Below are 22890 nucleotides of genomic sequence, written 5' to 3'. Positions count from 1 at the left end.
CAGATCTCAGCTTTCTTCATGGAAAGGGTCTCAGCTTTCTTTGGCGGGTAGACTTCAGCTACTTAAATCTGTTGTAGCCAGTATGTTAGTTTACAATTTTCAGATCTATGAGTGGCCAATGTCTCTGCTTCGGAAAATTGAGCCTTGGTGTCGTAATTTCCTTTGGTCTAGCTCCTTTGACAAACGTGGGGTTCCTCTAGTTTCTTGGCGTCGATGTTGTGCTCCTATGGCATAAGGTGGTCTTGGCCTTAAGCAGCTAGTGGTTTTATATCAAGCATTTTTGCTTAAAAAAGGCTAAGATGCTCTTTCGTCTTCTTCTTCGAGCTGCCAGTTTCTTCGGGATAGGTTCTGGCAAGGGGGTAAGATTCGTTCTGCTTATGTCCCATCCTCCATTTGGACCGGCCTCAAACGTATGATTTACTCAGCAATATTCGCTCTCTTCTTGGAGATGGTAGGAGCACTTCTTTTTGGTGGAATAACTTTATTGGTCAACCTTTAGCTAATTATTTTGGTCTTCACCCTTCTCTACGACCATGCATGGGGGAATTGGTTTCTTAGTATCGAGTAAATGGTGTTTGGCACCTTTCGTCTCTCCTAACTCTGCACTTTCTAGGTATTTGTGAGCATATTATGGATATTTTTTCTTTTCATGATCCTGGTGCAGGTGATTTGTTAGTTTGGGCGCCATCCTCGTCTGGCGGCTTCTCTGCTAAGGATGCTTATGAATTCACACGGCCTAAGTTTGCCAAGGTTCCTTGGTGTAAGTTAATTTGGAAACCTTTTATTGAGCCCTGGAAATCATTTTTAGCGTGGAAAGTTATGCATGGCAGGCTTCTCACAGAGGATTTTCTTCAAAAGCGCGCGTGGTATTGCCCTTACTTCTATGTGCTTATTTTGCAGGATGGCTCCGGAGAATATTAATCATTTATTTTCTGAGTGCCCCTTTACTTGTTCCATATGGAGTTCTATGTTTATTGTTTTTGGTCTGCACTTTACTTCGGGGCCTTTAGCGGTTATTCTTTCTTCCGGCCTATCTGCTCATTTTAGCCCTCAGCTCATGGATCTATGGCTTCTTATGTTCAGAACTATTGTGTGGCTAATTTGGGATTTAAGGAATAAGTTGCGGTTTGAGGAGAAGGTTTCTACGGTTTCTTCTAATTGTCGTACCATTATTAATCATGTGCCTGCCTCTAGTCCTCTAGCCAGGGGTCATATTCTGAATAAGGTGCATGATCTGTGTATTATTCGTTCCATTGGGGTGCATTATCGTCCCCGCCCCAATTCCAAAATTGTTGAGGTTACGTGGCATCCCCCTTGTTTTGGCTTTGTCAAAATTAAAATTGATGGCGCTTGCAAAAGAGACTCTGGTAAAGCAGGTAGTGGTGGTGTGTTTCGCAATTATCAGGGCCATGTTCTTGGAGCATTTTCAGCCAATTTAGATGTTCCTAGTGGAGTTCATGCTGAAGTTTTAGCGGTCATTAAGGCTATTGAGCTTGCTTGGCTCCATGCTTGGCATAATATTTGGATTGAAACTGATTCATTGTTAGTTACTAAATTCTTTCGCTCTCCACATTTGGTCCCTTGGCGTCTACGAGTTGATTGGCAAAATTGCTTGCTTCGTCTCCAACACATGTCATTTAAGATTTCTCATATCTTTCGTGAGGGTAATCATGATGTTGATGCTTTGGCAAATCACGGTGCTTTGGGCTCTGGTTTAACTTGGTGGGATACTGCACCTTCTTTTATTTTTGCCCTTTTGTCAGCGGGACTGGTTGGACGTGCCTAATTACCCGTTCTACTAGTTTCTTTTGTTTACTCTTTCAGAGTTTTGGTCTCTTAGGTCAGCATGTTGTTGTGCCTTTCTGTCATTGTCTTTCTCTTCTGCAAGGTTTGGTTTGGTCCCCCCCTGTTGTTCGCGTATCTCTTTTTTGTTTCTTATTAATAAATTATAATCAAGGGGATGGGCAGGGGGCTTCCGGAGTGTTGGTCACCTATTTGAGGGTGGTGGATGTTTGTGCATCTAATGACCGATATTGAGGAGCTAATCTCGCCTAATCCTTTGGTTTATTTAAAAAAATCAAGATGTCTACAAGTTAGACAAATTCAATGGAACAAATTTCACTCGATGGAAGGATAAAATGCGTTTCTTACTTACTTATCTTAATGTCTTATACGTCCTGGACCCGAAATTGCAGCCCATACCTGAACCAAGTGACAAAGATACTGAGAATATAATTGCAAACTGGAGAAAATGTGAAGAAGATGAATTGGTTGCAGAGGACACATCTTGGGCACATTAACTGATCATTTCTATGATATCTACACACATTCAATCTCCAAAGGAAATTTGGGAGGCACTCGAACATAAGTACACAACGGAGAAACGAGGTACGGATAAATTTTTAATGTTCAAATAATTATGACTTCACTATGTTAGATGATAAACCATTACTACAAAAATCAAAATAGCCGACGGGAAACCACCGTCGTCTACAAGGTTTTTCAACCGTCGTTAAATCGACCACCATCTTTTGTACAAAAAAAAAATGACGGTGAATACCCGACGTCGTTAAGGAATTCAACGTCCATATTTATTACTAGCCGACGTGTAATTACCATATAATTAGCCTAAAATCAAATCTTCAATAACATTAGACGACGATTTTATGCAAACCGAGACGTCTAAAGAGTGTTACATGTCAATATCAAAAGAAGAACCGACGTACAGATAATTATCCACGTCCCTAAATGAAGGAAAAAAGACTTGGATAAGCTAGAAACCGTCGTGGTTAATTTATACTACGTTAAACAAACAAAGCAACCGACGTCTAAAACATAAACGATGACGTTCACACAAACCGACGGACGTTTAAAGAGTATTACATGTCATTTGTCTCTCAATAACCGCCGTAACATGACCACGTCCTGCACTTGGCATCATCGACGTTTATGTAATTATCCACGTCGCGAACTATAATAAAAACCGACGTATTAACTTTTTTCCACATCTGTTTCTTGCGAGACTCGTCGTTTAAATTGTACAAAGAAGGCCCTTTGACAGAGTTAGACATCACTTTTTCTAAATAACCAATGTCTAAAAGATTTAAAATGACATAATATTACTCAATATCGACGTGCAACCTGTACAAACATTAAAATGACATAATATTTCTAAATAACCGATGTCTAAAAGACATTAAAATATGTACATAATTATTAATTAATGTCATACAATTAACTGAATAACTAATGTCATGCATTACAACAATCAATCAATCCATATATCTTCACACCCATCTCTAATATTTTCATTCCCAAACTCACCCACTAGGTCATCAACATTTCGTATCCCTCTAGTAAATGGCTCACACTCAATTCTAGTATCACCTAGCACATCATCACCAATAACGTCATTATATTCTCTATTAGGCATTGATAACACTACCGACCAACCACGATGCATTGGGTCGTCAATATAAAATACTTGTTTGACTTGAGAAGCCATAACAAATTGGTCATTCCTATGTCCAATTTTACTCCGATCTACAAGGGTAAATCCAAGTTCATCCACCACAAGGCCCAAAGTGTTATCTATCCAATCACACCTCAAGATTCTAAATTTTTGGTAGTCAAGGTCCCAAATTTCTTGAATAACACCATAAAATCCCATATTGGAGACAATAGGGTTTTTCTCCTTGGCATTAGCAACTTGCATAGTGTGTGCAAGTAAATAAACTCCACTATTTTGGACAGTTCGCACATCATGATCTTGTGCCTTGGTGTTAAATTTAACACCATTAATAAGATAGCTTCTATATGATGGCACTGCCATGCTTGGACCAGCTGCTAGCCACCTTAATTTTTTTGATATGCCATTATGCTCTTCCCCATTAAGTTCACTTTGAACCTGCAAATGAATCATATATATCTTAATTCAATCTAACATATAGAAATGGAAGAAAATTAAAAGTTGAATATGCATGTCATTCAATAACATATATATACCTTAAAGTGAAGCCATTGAATGAAAGTACTATTGTGCTTATCTTGCAGCCACTTTGTTCTCTTTCTAAATTTTGGATAAGTGGTCTTGATGTGGATCATATGTTCCCTACATTGACACAAAAAAATCAAGCATTATGGTCCCTTGTATATAAGATAAATATAAGGAATAATAATATTTAAAATGGCTTCATAAGAAAAATAAAAGTCATACGTACTCAATATAAGGTAGGACTTCCTCCGTATTCTCCAAGACATATAGATGTGCCTGGTTTAACAAGTCTCGATCAACTAAGCTTACGATACAACCTGATAATGGCTTCGAAACTCCCATCTTCTGGCTTGAAGGCATTCCAACTTACTAACATCAGATAAATGCTTGGTACAAAACTCTACAGCTTCTTCAGCTATATACCGCTCAGCAATTCAACCTTTCGAACGAGTACGGTTCTGAACATACCCTTTTAGCATTTTCATATACCTTTCAAAAAGATACATCCATCTAAAATATACTGGGCCACATAGACGAACTTCTCTGACAAGATGTACTACTAGATGAACCATGATATCAAAGAATGAAGGGGGAAAGTACTTCCCAAGCAAATACAAAGTAACTACTACATCTTCTTCCAACTTATCTAATTTGAAAACATCTACTGTCTTTGCACATATAGCATTGAAGAAGAAGCACAATTGAGTTATTGCATACATTGTAGGCTTCTCCAAAACATAACGAATTGTCACAGGGAGCAATTGTTGCGTTAAGGTATGACAATCATGAGATTTAAGTCCAAGAAGTCTTGAATCTTTTAAAGATACAAGATTTTTTATATTTGAACAATAACCTTCAGGGACCTTCATACCATAGAAAGAATTGCAAATCACTCTCTTCTCTGCTCTTGAAAATTCCAAGGCCCTGGAGGCAAGCGAGTACGTCTTTGTCCATCACTACTACAAAAAAGCAAAAAGACGACGGTAAATCACCGTCGTGTATTGGGTTTTCCAATGGTCGTGGAATCCACCGTCATCTTTTCCCTCATAAACCACGACGCTAAATAACCGTCGTTGTTAAAATATACAACGTCATCAACAAATACAAAACGACGTCTTTGTACTGCAAAAAGATCTAAAAAAAGCAATCGAGGATGATAATAGACGACCAACACTCTAAAAAAACCGTCGTTAAAAAGGAAAAATATGACACAAAACAAGGCCGCAAGATAGACATACAACGACGAAAATACAAATACGACGACGTTAAATATAATTTTCACGACAATAAAAAATATGACGTCTTTAAATACATTAGAAGACGACGTTATTGATACCTACTACGTCGCATATATAAAAACAATCGTCGTAAAATTAATTTTCCACTTCGATTTTTCGATAAAAGATGACGTGGAAATAGTTGTCAGTGTCATTATTTACAACGTATATGTTTATAGAGTAGATGTTGAAAAACTAAACAACGTCGGTTACAAATATATGAAAGTCGTATTACAAAATTTATACGTCCTATTTTCAGAAACAAACAACGACAATAAATATTAGACGTTGTTAAATAAAACAACGTCGGAAAAAAATAAAAACAGACGTGTTTAGTCTGCTAAAGTTCTAGAAAATAGTCGAGGATGAGAATAGACGACCAACTCAAAAAAATCACCGTCGTTAAAAAGGAAAAATATGACACATATTAAAAGAACAAGGCCGCAAGATATACATACAACGACGACAACTAAAATACTACGCCGTTAAATATAATTTACACGACAAGAAAAAATATGACGTCTTTAAATACATGAGAAGACGACGTTATTGAAATCTACTACGTCTCTTATTTACAAAAAACCGTCGTGAAATAAATTTTCCACTTCGATTTTTCTAAAAAATATGACGTGGAAATAGTTGTCAGTGTCATTATTTACGACGTATACATTTATATAGTCGACGTTGTATTTATATGTATTCATTACTCACGACGCACTTAATAATATAGACGACGTTGAACTTCTAAACAACGTCGGTTCCAAATAAATGAGAGCCGTATTACAGAACATATAGACGGCGTAGATTATGATGAGAGCCGTATTACAAATAACGTCGTTTAATTGTTATTAGACGGCGGTTATAATGAATTTCCGTCGGAATTCATTTCGTTCCTCTTCGTTTATAAAAGAACTTGCGACGTGGAAAATGTATGATGACGTCGTATTTTTTAACGTTCAGATTATATATCTCGTTTTTTAGACGTCGGTATTATGGGATTGGAGTCGTGTTATTCTGAATTACATGGCGGTTCTTAATCCTTCACCGACGTGATATCCTGAATAATTGCTTCACAATAGCGTCATGGTTCTTCATTGTTACGTTGCTTTAAGACGTCGGTAAATATGCTGAATAACTGATTCACAATAACGTCGTGTTTTATTTGAACGTAGAAAGTGAAGAAATCGCATTACAATATATTACAAAATTAATGTCATACACTGCCAATTACATAAGCATCATTCAATCCATATATCTTCACACCCATCTCGAATATTTTGACCGCCTAACTCACCTACCAGTTCATCAAATGTGTCAACATTTGGCATCCCTCTAGTAAATGGCTCACACTCAATTATCACATCACCTAAGACTTCATCACCAATAACATCATTATATTCTCTATTAGGCATTGATAACACTACCGACCAACCACGATGCATCGGGTCGTCAACAAAAAATATTTGTTTGACTTGAGAAGCCAAAACAAATTGGTCATTCCTATGTCCAATTTTACTCAAATCTACAAGGGTAAATCCAAGTTCGTCGACTACAAGACCAGAACTATCTATCCAATCACACCTAAAGACTGGGATTGTAAACTTCTGGTAGTCAAGGTCCCAAATTTCTTGAATGACACCATAGAAACCCATATTTGAGAGAATTGGGTTTTTATCCTTGGCACTAGCAACTTGCATGGTATGTGCAAGTAAATAAACTCCACTATTTTGAGTTGTCCGCACATCATCTTGTGCCTTGATATTGAATTTAATACCTTTAATCAGATAGCTCCTATATAATGGCACTGACATGTTTGGACCAGCTGCTAGCCACCTTAAATTTTCTGATACGCCATGATTGTCTTCCTCAAGTTCACTTTGAACCTGCAAATTAATCATATCTTAATTCAATCTAACATATAAATAAGAAGAAAATTAAAAGAGAAATATGTTATTCAACAACATATACCTTGAAGCGTAGCCATTGAATGAAAGTGCTATTGTGCTTATCCTGCAGCCACTTTGTTCTCTTTCTAAATTTTGGATAAGCAGTCTTGATGTGAATCATATGTTGCCTACATGACACGAAAAATTCAAGCATTACGGTCCTAAATATAGAAGATAAACATAAGAAATAATTTAAAATGGAAACTTAAAGAATAAAGCTCATACGTACTCGATATAAGGTAGGACTTCCTCCGTATTCTCCAAGACATATAGATGTGCTTGATTCAACAGGTCCTGATCAACTACGCTCACTGTGCAACCTGATAATGGCTTTGAAAGTCCCATCTTTTGGCTTGAAGGCACTCCAACTGTACTAACATCACATCCCCAATCACATTGGCAAACTCATACGGATCAGAACCAAAATCATTATCATCCATATCAATTTCTTCAGACACAAAACTGTACCTACTATGGCCATCATCTTCTTCAACATTTCTACTAGCATTAGTAGTTGCTTCCCAAGGTTCTCCGTGAAATGTCCAATTCTTATAGCTTTGGTCAATTCCATTAAAGTATAAGTGATCCCTTACAATTCCAACCCCAAACAACTTCAAATTAACACATTTAACACATGGACAACGGATATGTGTTGTAGTTAGAAGATTTTCTACAGCAAAGTTCAAAAATGCTTCCACCCCAAACTCATATGCCTTCGATCTTCTATCCGAGTGCATCCATGACTTATCCATCTCCGACACTATAACCTATTATCTATAATAAAGTGAAAATACAGGCAATGACCATCACTATAGCAGATTATACAAAGATCTAATAGCAAGTAATACACAATAGAGACGACGGGTTTTAAACAAAAACAGACGTATTTGACATATATAGACGACGGATTTTCAACAGACGTCGTCTAATATAAGTAATACAAACGACGGTTTATGAAAACACCGTCGTGTATAAGTAATACAACGACGGTTTTTTCATAAACCGTCGTGTAATCGTCGTCGTATGCCTAAAAAGGCGTCGTGTCTCAGTTTATTTTCAAGAACCCAAAACCCATTAAGAACACAACATATATATGAAACCAAGCAAGAAAACAACATATACATGAAACCAAGCATGAAAACAATAAATCCATTCCCAATTCAACATAACATAGGGTGATTAAAAGATCCGACAAAATTAAATCCATTCCCAATTCAACATAACAGATAATGTAATCCATGAACCCATTAAACAGAAAATCCATGAACCCATACTTATAAGCACATTATTAACAGATCGCAAAGCATATACCTAAAACCCTTTAACAAAACAACCTAATATCATTCAATGAATTTACAAGGGGAAGATAGGGTTTGTACTTACAGGTTGGACGAGCTCACAGATTCGACGGAGCAGAAGTGACAGAGCAACTTTTAATTAGAGCAGAAGTGAGAGAGCGAAATGTTATGTTGCGCGAAATCTGAAAATTTTAGGATTCAGGGTTAGAAGAATAAGATTAAGAGCCAAATATAAAAAAATTTAGGACGCGCGAAAATTTTTAGAGCGCGCGCTCTTTAAAACGTCGAAAGAAAAACCATGGCGAAAGTTCTAAAAGAACCGACGTAAATGTAATATTCCACGACGGAAACACTGAACGTAACGCCGTTTATTTTGACGCTTCATTTTTCGGATTAATTTTAAATTTATTTTCAATATTTTGATATAAAGACGACTGAAAAACCACGTCGGGGTTAAGAAATTGAAAACGTTGTAAATTATAATACACGACTTACATATTAAAATGACGTCGTTTAAAGTAGAAACCATGTCGGATAATTTACTTCACGACGTAACATATGTATTCCACGACTCAACCACCGTCGTTAACAATTAATACCCTAAACCCTTAAAACTAAATTATATAATTTTAAAAATTAAGTTTATAAAAGGGTTTATGGTTTTACAGCCTAATATATACCCTAGACTACCGAAAAATTATACTTTAAAAATAAACCCCAATAAATAACAACCCTAATCTCTAAACCCTAGACTCTAAACCCTAAACCATAAAACTAGAAGTGATTTTATGACTCATCAAAACAATTTTGTTTTGGATGTTCATTTTAAATTTTTGTTATTCAAAATGAATTTTTTCAAGGTTTAGGGGGAAGAAAATATATCAATGACTTCATAGGAGTTGACTTTGCATTTTTCTGCTTTATTTTAAATTTATTTTGAATATTTTGATATAAAAATAATAAAATATTCTTATCACAACAACAAACCACGTCGGTGTTAATAAATTGTAGACGTTGTAAATTGTAATAGACGTCTAAGTTGTTAAAATGACGTCGTTTAAATGAGAAACGATGGCGGATATTTAACTATCCGACGTAAAATATATATTCCTCGACTTAACCGCTGTCGTTACAAAGTACTACCCTGAACCCTTAAGAAATTGAAGACGTTGTAAACCATAAACGACTCCATTGTTCAAAGAACGTCGTCTAAATATCCTTTTACGTCGGATTTGTTTAAAACGAAACCACAAAAAACGACGGCTTTTGACTTTATTACGTCGTTGGAAAATTATTACACGTCGGTAACGCATTTTGTATGTTTGTTTTTGTTTTTACTTTAAGAAAACCTCAACAAATTTTTACATTATATATTATAGACAAAATTTGTACATTATACATAAATATCAAGTGTTCAATAATTCCCCTATTCCAGTTGAAGGCAAACAAACTCTGCCCATTCATTCCGGACTTCATCAATTGCTTCTTGGGGGTATGGCTCTTCCTGTTTTCCCTTCGCATACTGCATAAAAACAATGACTATTAGGGTTTATAAATAAAAGGAAATTCAATCATAGACGACCATAACCGACGTAGTATATCTATTCAACGACGGTAATTTTACATGACCGTCGTTGATAATACAAAAAACGAAGTAAAATGTTTGAAGGTTATTTCTTCTTACCTTCTTCTCAAACCCCAAGGAAGGATCCATGATGATGTCCTTCATGAAGCGCATCACGTAATACCCGCATTCGACATTGATGGGTTGCTTTGGTGTGCCTGACAGAGTTTTCCAAATGATTGCCTTACGGCCTGATCTGGCTATGTGGGAATTATAAATTTTTATGGCACTGTTCACGATGTTTTTGGCCTCTTCATCGACCACACGATTTCCTGGCTGAGGATCCAGAAAATAGACTGTTTCCCTCTTTGCTCTTACAATCAGCAAGATCCAATGACGGCTGCACAAAATTAATATAAAAACGACGGTTATTTACAAAAAACGACGTATTATAATATTTCACACGACGAAATAAAGTAGCAATCGACGACATTATATATTTATCACGACGATAAATAACTACCGATGTGGTTAGTCGTTTCAAACGACTCAATAAAATAAAACACCGACGTGGTTAGTTTATACGCTGTCATTTATTGAAAATCATAAAAACAAAATCCTGTTAAGGAGACTAACCCTGGATTGTAAGGCATCAGGAAAATCTGTTCATCGTCAGTCTTCTGAAGTCGTGATGCTACCATTCGTGATCTGTCAGCTATTGTGCCAGAGCTGGCACTAACTGTAGCAGGGTCGATAAAGCCAACCGTTGTGCACATATTTGCTTGTTTTAAAATATCGTGTAAGTACCTAAATATATAAAATAATATAAACAAGTCAGCGCAAAAAAAACACACGACGGTTATGTATAACAAAACGACGTATTATAAGGTTTCACACGACGTACTGAAATAGACAACGACGTTATAATAAATTTATCACGACGGTACATATTAACGACGTGGTTAGTTAGTTAAGACGACGCAATAAATAAACCAACGACGTATTATTTTAGAATGACAAACCTCATATATACAGCAATGACTGTAGCTCCTATTTCCTCCATGCCTGCAAATTGTGTAATATCTTCAGGCAGGAGGAAGGTATCGCGCTCTAGACCAAAGACCTCCTTATCAATTGTAAAGTGCAGGGTCTTATCCTGAGGCACGAGTGTCGTTTCCACATAACGACAAAGGGTTTGTAAAGAAGATGGCGCCTCCATATTTGAATAATCAACAACTTTATTAACCTGTTTAAAGAAATAAAAAAAATGACGTGGTAATTCAATAAAAACGACGGTTTAAGGAATAAAACGTCGTCTGAAAACAATTTAAACGACGGTGAAAAAACCGTCGTGGTGAATTATTTATTACGTCTTAGAAAACAATTCCGCCGTCTAAGTTGTAAACAAACGACGGTTTAAAGAAAAATATCGACGTCTGGAATTTTGAAAAACAAATAAAAAAGGCAAAGTTATGTGAACATACCTGGTCGTCATCTTCTTTCTGCTTTTCATCTTGTTTTTCTTCTTTATTCTCTTCATCTATGACGTCGGGAATGATTAACTCCGTCGTCTAAAAACCACAAAGTTTTAAAAATAACGACGTTTAATGGCGTGTAAAACAAGTAAACTAAATACGACGTGGTATTGAAATACAAACGACGGTTTATTTTTAAAATCGTCGTGGTATGTATTTCAAACGACGGTTTTATTAATAATAACGACGTCTAATGGTTTTTAAAAAAACAGAGAATTCAAAGTTCAGATATGTTAGCTTTTCTTCCTGATGTTTCCCATTTTTGGCAGTATCATCCTCAAAATGCTGGGATCTCACATCACCTCCAGAGCAGCTTGCTTTGTCAGACATTGGATTTTTGGGACTTTGGCTAATTCTGGGTTTAAGCATGCTTGGATCAAAATTGGGAATCAATTGGGAAAGCTGACTCAGGAAATGCTCCCTCTCAGCCTCTACCAATTGTTTCGTTCTAGCCTCCATCCTTAAAGCCTCTTCCCTTGCCTTAGCCTCCATCTTTCTAGTCTCTTCTTGAAGGAGAACTCTTAAACTGTCCTTCAAACGGTCGTCAAAGCTCACTCTCTGTGGTTTGGGTAAATTGAAATATTGCTTTGGTGAGATCCCAGCACCTACTCCTCTGACTCTGCCTGGATGCTCGGGGCCCAAAGCCATGGTCAGCACATCATTGCTGCCAGAGACGGTGACTTTGCCTTCCGAGACTTGTTTTTGCAAATCATCTTGAAACAAAGATATATAAAAAAGTAAGAACAAAAACACACGACGGTTATTTATATACAAACGACGTATTATATAATTTCACACGACGCAATAACATATAAATCGACGTTATTATAATTTATCACGACGGTATCTATACCGACGTGGTTAGTTTTTTAAAACGACGAACTTAATAAACCACCGACGTCTTATGTAACAGAGGGATGATTCAATATTCAAACCTTTAACGACGTTGTTTAAAACATTTCGACGTAGTAATTTACTACAGACGACGCAAAATTGAACCACCGACATCTTATGCTATAATTACAGAAAACAGAGTTGTGATTCCTATTTAGACCTTTAACGACGTGTTTTAAAAAATGTCGACGTGGTAATATCATTCACACGACGCAAAATATAACATAAGACGTAATAAGAATTATTCACAGTTTAATAAAAATTTAAAACAGAGTGAGTAGGCTTACAATTAATTTTGCTTTCTCTGCCACCTTTGGATCAGGGATGTTACCATGTTTGTCCTGTCAAGCTCTCTTCCATAAGGTAGATCGATCAATTTCTACCCCAGGCATGGTTTCCTCTAATTGATCCTCCAAACCAGCATATCCTTTTCGAGACAATCGATGATTGTACTCGAGTTTCTCCCTAATCTGTGCATGTTGAGAATGCACAGACTCAAAATCTTTGGATAACCTTGAAGCTACAAAGGCATCCCATTGTGCTTTCTCTATGAATTTATATGTTTCAGGGGGTTGACTTAATCTCTCCCTGTCATTGGTGTATGGAAGGATATAATGCCTCGTTAGTGTAGACTTGAAATCCTTCCATTTCTTGGCAGCAGAAGCTAAGACAGAGTTCTTGCCCCCTTGACCTACTACAAAACCAATGTCAACTGCTTCCCAAATCTGCTCCTTTATATCCTTGGGGATTTGAGCCCATTTCAAGTCCACAAGTGGGACTCTGGAGCGTGCCAACACACCAATATAGGACTGCATCTCACTGTGTGCTTGGCCAATTCCTTTCCCCTTTTTATTGTACTCAACAATTGGCCTCAGTTTCTGAAGTTTTCTCTTCACAACACGAGGCATTGTGCTCATACCTCGACCAGCCTTTGAATCATCAGAGATTGTTGTCGCGCTGGTTGGTTCTGTATCAGCAGATGATGAAGCAAACTTCATCTTCTTCGAAGACTTCATTATCTTCGAAGACTTCTCTTGAGGAGGTACTTGCTCCTTACCTCCATTTTTGTTGGAGCCAGAATCCTTACTTTGGTCTTGGTGAGAAACCATTTTTACAGACAAAACTGCAAGTGAAAATATTTCAAGAAAAGATTAAGAACACAAACGACGGTTATTAATAAAAGACGACCTATGATATGATTTTAAACGACGCAATGAAATAATATCAGACGTAATAAATGTTTAAAACCAAGGTAATTAAACAACGACGAAATAATTAACTACAAACGACGTAATAATAAACTATAAACGACGGAATATTTATATGACGTCGTGGTATTGATGTTCACACGACGTCAGTAGTAATATACCGTCGTCTATATAAGGATCCAAAACCCTTCTTTCTTTCTATGTGAATGTTTGATTGCAGATTTGATTTTTCTGAACCATGGTTTTTGTTTTCTAATTTGATAAAATACAAGGCCAAGAAAGAGATTTTTGGAATCTTATATAGACGACGGTATTTTAATATGACGTCGTGGTATTAACATTCACACGACGTAAAACAATAAGATACTGTCGTCTATATTAGATACCAACCCTAATTTCTTTTTCTTTATATTTTATCAAATTAGGGAAAAACAAAAACCATTGTTCAGAGAAATCAAACCTGCAATTAAACAAGCAAATAAAAAAAAGACTATAATTTTAAAAACAACTTTGTCAATTTTCAGACGACGCTAGAACGACTGACGAACCGTCGTGGTCTACATATTTAACCACGTAAATAAGAAGCTACCGTCGTCTTATTTAGTTGAGGTAGTTGTCTTCAAAGTTGGAAACTTTCCCTCTTTGTCTGTATATTTTTTCGAACTTGGAAAGAAGTAAAATGATTTTGGCCAGAAAAAAGGTAAAAAGATTTTTCAAACAAAAAACGTATGAGCATGCAAAACAGCAACCAAAATAGTGAAAATGAAAGCTTACCTTTTGCGTGCAATGAAAGCAAGAGGAAGACGATCGATGTTTAAGTTCAGAGACGACGAAGAAGACGAGAGGAAGACGATGAGATACTCTGAAAGTGCTCTAACAAGGAAAAAAGTCTAAAAGTTTTCTCTGGGAGATTGAAATTTTTAATCGGGTTTGGAAACAGTGCATGTGTAAGTCAGGTACACGAAAAGTTGCTTACATATAAAACCATTTCAAAAAATAATACGGCGGTTACATATAACTACGACGTATAAATTACAAAATACGACAGTACGTTTAACTTCGGACGTGGTAAATAAGTACGACAGTAGTGTTGTAGGTACCGTCGTAGTAAACTCAAAAATTAAAGTACATAAGTAATAACTCGCGTCATGGTAGATCATTTAACACGTCGGTTTTATTAATGTACCGACGTGGATTTATGTAATATACGTCGGTAATAACGACGTTGATTTTGCAATTTAAACGGCGGTTTTTTTGTAAGGACCGCCGTTGGTTTTAAAAATTTATTCTATAAATTTGTCGCTTTCATTCATTTTCGGTTTACATTTAGGGTTCCAAGTTCTTCCTCTCTCAGAGACACTGTCTCTCACATCTCAAAGACAGTAATTTGGATGTCTTTCTCAAAGAGAAATTGAGCTTACTCGCATCAAATCTATGTCCACAAGAAGAAGCTTGTCAACTAGCCTTCTCACTTCCTTGATCAAGCCTGATAGGACATTTAGTGCTTCTGAATACTCCTTGCTTTCCATCAAAAGAGATGCAAGCCTGGCCTCCACTCGCTGTCGAAGGAAAGTTCGCTTCTCAGGGAAATCTGAAGATCAGATGTGCCTGATCCTCTGCTTGATTTTGTTGGCTAAGAAGATCCGTCAGATTTGTGATAGCCTCTTCCTTTATCTGTAGAGCTTCAGAAGAAGAAGATGGGTTTCAAGAATGCGATAAAGAATAGAAATGGCTTCATGAATGCGATAAAGCATAAGCAATCGAATCAGTGCTTTGAACTATACTCTGAACTATACAAGTCAATGCTTTGAACTATACAAGTCCTGCAGAAAGATAAAGGACCAAACTGTTAAAGAAACTGAAACTATTAAAGAAACCATAAACTAACACGACGCAATATTTGTTTTGCGACGTGGAATCTTTTCATTTAACGTCGTTAGGTTTAATATAACCGACGTGGATTTGAATTGTTAAAATTATGAATAGAAATTTTTTTCCCGTGACCTTTTAGTTTATTTTTCAATTACAGTGCGTTATAAATAGAGTTTTTTTTCCGGAGGAAATTTAAAATGAAGGAAATTAATGTTCTGGATTATGTAAAGTTTCTTTTTTGGATGACAGATTTCAATTCTTGTCATTAAGTAGATCTACCGACGTAGGATAAGAAAATAAAGGAAAAAATTGTTAACAAAAATTCTTATTAAGACGACGTTTTAAATTAAAGGTACGACGTATAAAATTAATAAATACGACGTTAAATTTTATAGTACGATTTAAAGATAACGTCGTAGAACTATACGAGAATGACGTCGATATATTTATATTTTCCGTCGTTGTACATTAATTTAATACGGCGACATTTTGTATTTTAAAGCCGTGGATTTGTTTGTAATTATACGGCGTCTTATACGAAAATTTCGTCGTGTTATTTTATGAGTAAAAACGGCGGCTTTTATTGAAATCGTCGTCTTTACTTTCTACGTCGGTCGATTCATAACTTCTGCCGTTCTTTGTTGGCTTTGATTTTACACTGTGGAAAATCTGTTTCAAATAGACGTCGGTTTTTTAATTAGGTACGTCGTTGTTTTTGAACAGCCATTTGAATCTCCATTTTTAGTTGTCTAAGGTGGTATTACACGACGGTGTTTTTAGAACCGTCGTCTTTTTAAAAACCACGACGGTTTTCACTTAGACCGTCGTTGTTTTCTGGTCGTCTTTTTCACTTTTTGTAGTAGTGCATACTCGGGTTGCAAATCAGTTTTGACCCCCATGTTCAATAAATCTAACCGAGCCGCAATCCCATCTTTATTTTTTCCAGGGATCTCCAGCAATGTACCAATGATACTATCGGAAACATTCTTCTCAATATGCATAACATCTAGGACACGCCTCACATGAAGGTATTTCCACTACAACGTCGGTATTTGAAAAAGCAGTCGTATCATTCAAATGCAGAAATAAAAAATCTTAGATTTTCATGAATAAACTTACGTATTCACAATATTTCTCATGTCCTCGTCAACACAGCAGTTTGGAAATGAATCCATGTAATAGATAGTCTCCTTAGCTGGTCTCACAATTATTAACACCCAATGACCCCTACACAAAACTGATCCATATATATTAAATATACTACCAAAAAAAATATTCCAAGGGACCAAGTATAGAAGGGGACTAACCCTAGATTATAAGGTACCAAGTAAAATTGATCCCTATCTGCGTTTTTCAGGCATTCTGAGAGATGTTTTGAACGATGAGATAACATTCCAGATTAAGAGCTGACTTGTCCAGGGTCCACGAGGCCAACAAGGTTTACCATATTTGCCATTTTTAAATAGTCAAATAGGTACCTAATTAAATATATGAAATTCAATTAAATGTGATTTTAATTTAAAAGAAAGGACATGTATAAAAAAAAAATGGATTTCTAGAATTACCTCATGTATACTTCAATCACTATGGATCCAATCTCAACCATGGAAGCAAACTGTAAAATGTCTTCCCTCAAGAGCCAGGTATCATGATCAGTGCCAAAAAGTTTCTTTGGCATGTGAATTCTAATGGTCTCGTTAGCAGGCTTCAACTTGGTCTCGACATATTGGCATATGGCTAACAGAGGAGCTGGCATGTCAAGCTTTGAGAGATCCTGTAACAAAAAATAAATAAAGAAATAAAAGTTAGTTTGTACATGAGGTAAAATAAAAGACTCCAACAAATCAACAAAACTGACGTGGTATATAATATCAATGACGGTTTCTAGAACATACTAATGGGGTAAAGGTTATAGATGACGGTAAATACATAACAATCGTTGTGTAAATGTTATAACGTTGCTACACAATAGAAAGGTCGTCTAGGTTAAAATAGACGATGGGTTGTAAAATAAAACCCGTCATCCATTTAAAATTTAAAAATTAGAAAAAATCAAATGTCATAGATTTAACCGTTTCATCTTGATGGTTTTAAGCAGCATCAGCATCATTCGTGGGATTGCCTTCATCCAATTCAAGGGCTCTCACATTAGATCAGCTTGCTTTGTTAGACATTGGATTTTTTGGGCTTTGCTCTTGAGGAATTGGAGTAATTGGTGTAGTTGGAGTTTTACAGAGCAAGTTGGGTTCGAAGTTGGGAATTAGTTGACTGAATTGTTTCAACAAAATTTCCCTCTCTCCTCTGACTGCCTCCGTAACACTTTCCTTTGCCCTAGCCTCCATCTTTTTGGTTTCCTCTCTCACTACTTCCATAACACTTTCCTTCAATTTGTCAGCAAATTTTACTCTCTGCTGTCTCGGCAAATTGAAGAATTGAGTTGGGGAAACCCCCTCCAACACCCCTAATCCTCCCACCATGCTCAAGGGTTCCCAAAGCGAAGGTCAAAACATCGTTGCTCCCAGACACAGTTAGAGTGCCCTCGAAGACTTGTTTTTTCAAATCATCCTAAAAGTGAGAGAGAGAGAGAGAGAGAGAGAATGTTAGTGAGTGGATAGATAGTAAAACTGATTAAATAAATAAATTAATAAAAATATTAACCGACGTGGTAAAGTGGTTACAACGACGGTTTATTTAACAAACAGACGCAGAAAATAATTTAATACTGTCGGCCCAAAACTACCGTCTTTTTGTATACATTAAAACGTCAGTCCATGAAATAATCGTCGTTTATTTGACATCAGAGATAAAAACACGTAACCAAAATATTCATTGATCCAGAAATAGTGTACAAACCAATTGCAGAGAAATAGAGAGGGAAAGGGAGTGTGTGTGCGTGTGAATATGAAGAAAGTTCAAAATTTAATTTAAAAAACCTAATACAGAAACACAAAACCTTCATTGTAATTCAATACAGACGTCGGTTTTATAAAAATACTGACGTTATATCTTTTTTAAAAGGCGGTGAATAAAAACCATCGTGGTGTTTCATGTCTAATGACAGTTAATAAAAAAATCGATGTCTGAATGAAAAATAAAACCTCTGTTTTACAAGTTTAGAATAGAGTCAGTGAGATTTACGATTAATTTTGCCTTCTCTGCAACCTTTGGATCAGGGTTATTTCCCTGTTCATCTTCTCTTACCTTCTTTCATAGCAGAGATTGATCGATTTCTTCACCGGGCATGGTTTCTTCCAATTGATCCTCCAAACCAACATACCCTTTTCTAGACAACCTATGGTTGTACTCACATTTCTCTCTTCTTTGTGACTACTCAGAATGTACATCCTCAAAATCTGGGGATAACCTTGAAGCTACAAAGGCATCTCATTGAGATTTCTCTATGAAATTATAAAGCTGAGGGGGCTCTTTTAACTTCTCCTTCTCATTTGCGAATGGAAGGATAAACTGGCTAGTTAAAGTAGACTTAAAATCCTTCCATTTTTTGGCGGCAGATGACAACACCATCTTCTTGCCCCCTTCCCCAACACCATAAGCCATTTGAACAGCTACCCAAATCTGCTCCTTCAGGTCCTTGGGCAATTGAGTCCATTTCTTGTCCATAAGAGGGACTCTGGTGCGTGCCAAAACACCAATGTAACTCTGCATCTCAATAGCAGCCTTGCCATGTGGTCTGCCACTTTTATTGTACTCAACCACAGGCTTAATCTTCTGGATTTTCCTCTTCACAACACGGCTCATTGTGTTGATACCGCGAGTCGATTTCGTCACTTCATCAAATGTCATAGAGCTTGGGTCTTTCTCGGAAGATGAAGTAAATCTCATCTTCTCTGCGGGATTGCTTGGAACAGATTTGGATTCAAGCATTTGTGCCTTTGAAACTGCAATGTCCTTGCCTTGACCTTTTGACGCTTGAGCCTCCTTATTTTGAGATTTCGAAACCATGTTTAGAGAGAAATACAAACTACAAGAAAAACAATGACGGTTAGGCAAAATACAGATGTAAAATGAAAGTTCAGACGACGGCAAAAAAATTGAACCGTCGTGCTAATCTACAGAAACGTGGATGTGCTAATACGACATGGTCATTAACTTAAAACGATGGCAATTAAATAAAACCATCGTCGTATTATAAGTTCATAAATAAAAAAATTGCCCAGTTTTCTCTCTCCCATGTTCCTTTCAAATCAGACGACGGTTTTCTCTTTTAAACGTCGTATTTATTAACACACCACGTTGGTTATTATGAGCAGCCGTGCTATTGAAGTAGCACAAATTTAATTATCGTCGTGGTGTGTCAACAAAAACATCAAATTCGAGAAGAACCCGTCATCCTCACATGACCTGTGAGTGGAAATAGTGAAAGATTTGACATTTTCAAATCTGAGTCTTGTTTCAAACATCAGTGGGACTCGTTCTTTTAAAAAAAAAAAAAAAAAAAACTTCCAATGATAGGGAAAGTGAAGGAAAAAAAACGGAGTGAGAAAGTTTTCAAACATTTGGTTTGCAAACAAAGTTTTCTTCGGAATCAAATTTTGGAGACGAAGACGAGGAAGAACGTAAAAGTTGAGAGGGAAACTGAGAATCAGAAACGCAGCTTTTCGGAAATGAGAGGGAAACTGAGAGAAAATTGAAAATTTTAGAAATAACATAAAAAGAGAAACATATTCAATAATAATAATAATAGTAATAAAAAGAAAGAAAAAAGTGAAGCATATCAAAAATCCTGAACGCCTTTGTGAAGTAAATTTGAAGAACCAAGCCGTATAACACGATAAATGCCTTGGTATGTCTCAAGTTCTAGTATTTCCCATCCTTTCTTTCATAACCCATAACCTATCCCTACATTACAACCATAGTAAAGACCTAACGGATCTTTGGGTTAAGAGTTATAGTTTGTGTAATCTTCAATGTTTTCCACAAATCTTAATGGGTTCTTAGCTATCTAAATCCATAACTAGGAATATAGTAGGTTGATGGTAAGGAATACAACTAATATAACTTGGAAGAGAGTATTGGAGAGGTAAGGGAAAACGATTATCAACATGTTAGTTAATTAGGATTAACAAGCTAGAAGGATTTGGGTGGGATTAGCTAGGTGAAATCGGTGCCCTAGTGCTTTATCATCTTTGTTTTCATCTTTTACATATTTACTTAATCTCAATTTATTTTACTTGCTTAATTAGATTTTAATCATCATAATTCTCTTATTGTTTGCTTCAAATATAATTAGAAATAAATCACTCCTATATTTAATAGATTAACTTGATCCCTGTTGGAACGATACTCTATTTACTACTATACTAATTTGAGCGATATTGTCCACTTGCAATTAGTCACATCAGATATCAACTATGATAATTGTGGGGATAACCTTTTTGCATCTAAGTTTGTTTATATACCAGTTTTCTACTCTAACATAGTAAGGATTCAACTCCTTAATGGGTAAGATTGGTTGGAGCCGAATTCAGGCTAATCACTTGTGGAATGCTCAGGAAATCAGGTCATATAAGCCACAAGTTAGCTCATAATACATTCATCAGGGACTAAACCTGGATAAAAGTGCAGATTTTGACACAAACAGTGCATGAAATCAAAGTGCTTGAATCAAAATTTAGAATGTCACAAATGTTATCAAAACTTGGAAATATTTTTACTCACCACTTTAACTCAAGGTGTATCCTAACCACCATTCTCAACACTTGACGTGTATCCATAGGCATAACCATAATTAACTCTTTGATTTGTATTTGTGGAACCAACCATGATTATACCAATAGACAAATGTCAAATGTTGAGAAGTGTAGTGATGATATACCTTGAGTTAAAGTAGTGAGCAAAAATGCACCCATGAAAATTTAAGAAATGGGAATAAAATGTATACAACTATCATTACATTGAAACTTATTCTTCACGTGATGATTTAGTTTAGAAAGAAAGAAGGAAAAAAAGGATGGAAATAAATGGCGTGGATGAAATTACATTGATGAGTTATTCCTCTTTAGATTTGTTGGGGACAACTGGAGTGGATTAATTTTTCCACTAAAGCAAAGCAAGAAGCATGTTTTGTTTGAATTGTTCTAGTCGTGACTAGCGCACTTTCAGGGTTAATCATGCTTTGAGAAAATGCAAAAGTTGCAATTCCAACTTTAAAGAAAAGGGACAATGACTTTCAGTGTGAAAACCCCAAACCGTTGTTACTTAGAAATGTTTTTCCTTGTGAGAGGGAAAGAAAAAATGAAACAATAATTTCATTGTCCAATGCCATGGTTTAACGTTTTGTATGTATAATGTGTTCTCAGTTCTAGCCACTGTGGAGGAAGGAAGTGGGAGTTTTCTTTGGCTTTGTGAGAGAGATGTGCAAGTTTGTGAGTTTGGGTTCTTCAACCATAACTTTTCACTGATCTGTTTATGTTTTGCCAAAGACTCCACTGTTATTTACTCGTTACTCCTTGAAAGTTTTTCTTAGAATGAAGATATTTGTAAAGTCGCATAAATATCCAACCCACTTTCTGTAAAACTAATTCTTTTGTTTTGAAATATATGTACGGCCACAACGACCCAGGTGAAGTGACAGCCACTCCCAGGTCTCTTTGGCCTTCTGTCAAGCGCATACGATAATCCACCAATAACATCCAATCAACCTCTCACTTCTATCAATTTCATTCCATTCAGTTCCAACACAAATGCAAAATTTCCAAAGAGGCGAAGACTCTGACTCAAGGGTGTGAAAACCCCAAAAGTCTTCCCAAACAGTCTTCCAATTAAAAAAATGAAAAAAAATTGGAAAGACCTTTCCAAGTCTTGAACTTTGAAGACTTGGATTTTATTGTGGAAAAGAGAATAGGCCACATAATAAAATCATGAGAGTTGGATTTTATGACATATCATTATGCTCTCTAACAGATCCACACAAACAATATCTTATAATATGACAATGAAATCTTTGACTTGTTATAAAGTATGCTCTCTAACTTATTGTCTTCTCTTGTCTGTTTAGCTTCTTTCATCACCAACATTACTAGGTGATTTGACAGACCTCACCATTCTCTCTCTCTCTCTCTCTCTCTCTCTCTCTCTCTCTCTCTCTCTCTCTCTCTCTCTCTCTATAATAATATTGTTTCCCTCTTTTCGACCGAGGTAGCCGACGGAAGGAATTTTTAATCATTCTTCTCTTGGATTGCGTAGGCGTGCCACCACCAAGCCACTGGTGGGCTTGAATGGAAAAGGTTGGCTTGTTGTGTTTGCGCTTTTGACTTCTACTAAGTAAGGAACCTCCTCTTT

The sequence above is a fragment of the Prunus persica genome, chromosome G4 (assembly GCF_000346465.2).
Source record: "Prunus persica cultivar Lovell chromosome G4, Prunus_persica_NCBIv2, whole genome shotgun sequence".
Lineage (NCBI taxonomy): Eukaryota > Viridiplantae > Streptophyta > Magnoliopsida > Rosales > Rosaceae > Prunus > Prunus persica.
The sequence above is the reverse complement of the archived record's forward strand: the minus strand, read 5'-3'. Positions refer to the sequence as shown.